General features: G+C 32.8%; 1 long non-coding RNA gene across 1 annotated transcript; it reads right to left on the bottom strand.

The window, feature by feature from the left end:
* Positions 1-350: 350 nt before the first annotated feature.
* Positions 351-1,337, bottom strand: LOC131625903 (uncharacterized). Its single transcript, XR_009290976.1, has 2 exons — positions 1,226-1,337; positions 351-1,143 (listed from the first exon to the last, which is right to left on the bottom strand). It is a non-coding gene; the product is annotated as an uncharacterized LOC131625903 (long non-coding RNA).
* Between the last annotated feature and the right edge of the window lie 1,423 nt (positions 1,338-2,760).

The raw sequence follows: 2,760 nt of genomic DNA on the forward strand, positions 1-2,760 counted from the left end.
CATGGATTGCTCATGGTGAAGATTTGATTCATATGAATTATTTGATCATTCATGGGAATTTCATCAAAGTTGCAAAGAAAATATCATGTTTAATTCATTGTTGGAAAATTACTTCAAAAATGATTCAAGATTATGGGTTCAAGGATTTTAATTCAAGATCATTTCTAATTCATGGTGCAAGAATACATTTCAAGACTTGAAATTCAAAACTTCACTACTTCAAGGATATTCCACCATTTCCTTTTGAAAAAGGATCATTCAAAGGAATTCAAGAATTGATTCAAGACATAGAAATTGCATTTGAAATTCATTCAAGAAATATTCAAGTTTCATACAATTTCATTCAAGGATTCTAAGAGAAATTCAAGCATTTACAAATGATGTTTCTTTACATGGAACAAATGAATCCAAAATTCAAGAATTACATCATTCCAAAATTCTATTCACTTTCAAGAATACAAGTTCATACAATTCTAAAGTGGAATAAATTTGGATTACAAAGAATAAAAGAAAATGCAATGCTTTCTTGAATTCTTCAATCTTCAAAGTCTTCATCCTTCAAGTTCAAGCTTCTTCATGCTTTCTTCAAAGTCCTCATGCAACATGAAAAAGAAACATAAGAGGGGTGAATTTAGCAAAAGAATAATTCAAGACAAAAAGGGGTGGGATTAGCAAAAATCCAACAAAGGAAATAATTCAAAAAAAAGAAATAATTCAAAAAGGAATCAAAGATATTTCATGTCCACTTGCAAGAGAAAAATCTCATAAAGAATATTCTTATTCTTTTTCTTATCTTGCAATGATTGAAACTTGCCATTCAAGTTTACCAAATGCCAAACACTTCCTTAACTTTTCCTATAAATAGAAGGCCTCACTTCATTGCAAAACACACCAAAGCTACTATACTACTAGCTTTCTCACTTCTTCCTCTTCTCTTATAGTTTTCATGTTTCTTTGTGAGAAGGAGAAATTCTTCAAATCAAAGAAAACTACTTGAAAAAAACATAAGAGTTTCTAGCTACATAGTTCTTGAAGGGGAGTGAAGAAGAAATTCTTCATACCTTGGTGGAGAGTTCCAACTTGAAGTCCATCTTCAAGTCTCCCTAATATCCAAAAAGGTGGTATCATCTTCATCAAAGGATCCTACAACAACAAGCAAAGTTGTTAGGGAAATTGTTAGTAACAATTCAAGGTTGTTAGTAACAATAAGGAATTCAAGGCGTACCTTCAACAATAATCCGGCGAAAACCTCCTCGCCGTAGGTAAGTCATCCACACTTTCACTCTCAATATTATTGTTTAATCATTGCTGCAAATATGTTATTCTTGTGCATAGCTGAAAATCGAAAACATAGAAGCTGAATTATTGTTGCTGTAAGAGGAAAAAACAGCCACAGTTACAATAACAATCATCAAAAGTTCAGAAATTCAGCAATAGTAACAATTTGCAACAATTAAAACAGTAGCTACGACTACTTGCAGCAGAATTTCAGAAGGATCAGAGGCATACCTCAGCACAAAATCCGGAAAAAACCTCCTTGCCGCAAGTAAGTTGTTTCCACTTTCACACTCAAAATTGCTGTTAGTTATTTTTGTCCTTGTTGGTCTCCTGTTAGAAACCGAGAAAACAGAGAGTATGAACATTTTATGTCATAAAAGAGGAATTTTGAATTGAGACAAATTGTTTCCTTTTGTTCACCGAGAGCTCAGAGAAAGAAACCGGTGAGGGATTGAGCAAAAGAGAAACCAAAAAATAGAGATTGCATAAATAATTGTTACTGTATCATAATGACAGAAAATTGAAATTTGAAAAAAAGCAAACCTTCAGCTTGTCTTCAATCAACCAAACCGAGTGCACACCGATAGCAAAGAGAGTGGTCGAGAGGAAGAATTTCATGTTCTTCAATTATTCATCACCGTGAGCACCGAGAGAGAAGAATTGTTGCTGTTGTCATTTGCAGAGAGAAAAAACGAGCAGAGAGAGATCGTGAGAGAGACCAAGAGCGAAAGGAGGGTCGTTTCGTTGTTGTTTGAGCAAAATCATGAGAAACCAAGAGAGTAAAGGCAAGTTGCTATGGTTGTTGTTCATTTTCCCGAAAAGTATCATGAAAGAGAGAAAGAGAAAAGAGGCGCTGCCTCTATGTGTTGTTTTTAGGGTTTTCTCAAAACCCAACTCTTGTGTTAAGAGGCGGATTCGGGTCATACTGACCCGACCCGGTTCATTTTGTTTCATCCTTTTAATTCAGTCTTGGGCCTGCACCTCCCTTTTCAGGATTAACACCTACTGGCCATCCAATTAGTTTTTTTAATTAATTCTCTTCTAATTTTCATAAAAAAGGGTTTTCATAAATAAAAAAAGAGACTTAGTATTATTTTATTTAATATAGGATTTAGTTTTATTTTCTAATCCTTATTGAAAAAACTCCAAAAAAATATTTTAGATGCATATTTGATTTTATGTTTTCTAATTATTTTCTTTTTCCATGAAAAAACACAAAAAAATATCTTTTCTTAGATTAATTTTGTTTGAATTTGATATTCTCATATTATCTTGTGTAGTTAATCATTTAAATTTTTATTTGATTATATCACTTGAATTTTCTAACTTCATCCAAGACTTCGAGATTATTTCTCTGTTGTCTTTTGGATTTGTCTGTTTTGTTTGATCTTCCATTTGCTGTAGAATTCCATAAACAATTACTGGATGATCATGGAATGCTGAAAGCTGTGAGCTTATTCGACATTCTTTTCTGCTGGTGAG

The sequence above is a fragment of the Vicia villosa genome, unplaced genomic scaffold (assembly GCF_029867415.1).
Source record: "Vicia villosa cultivar HV-30 ecotype Madison, WI unplaced genomic scaffold, Vvil1.0 ctg.000250F_1_1, whole genome shotgun sequence".
In the NCBI taxonomy this organism is placed as follows: domain Eukaryota; kingdom Viridiplantae; phylum Streptophyta; class Magnoliopsida; order Fabales; family Fabaceae; genus Vicia; species Vicia villosa.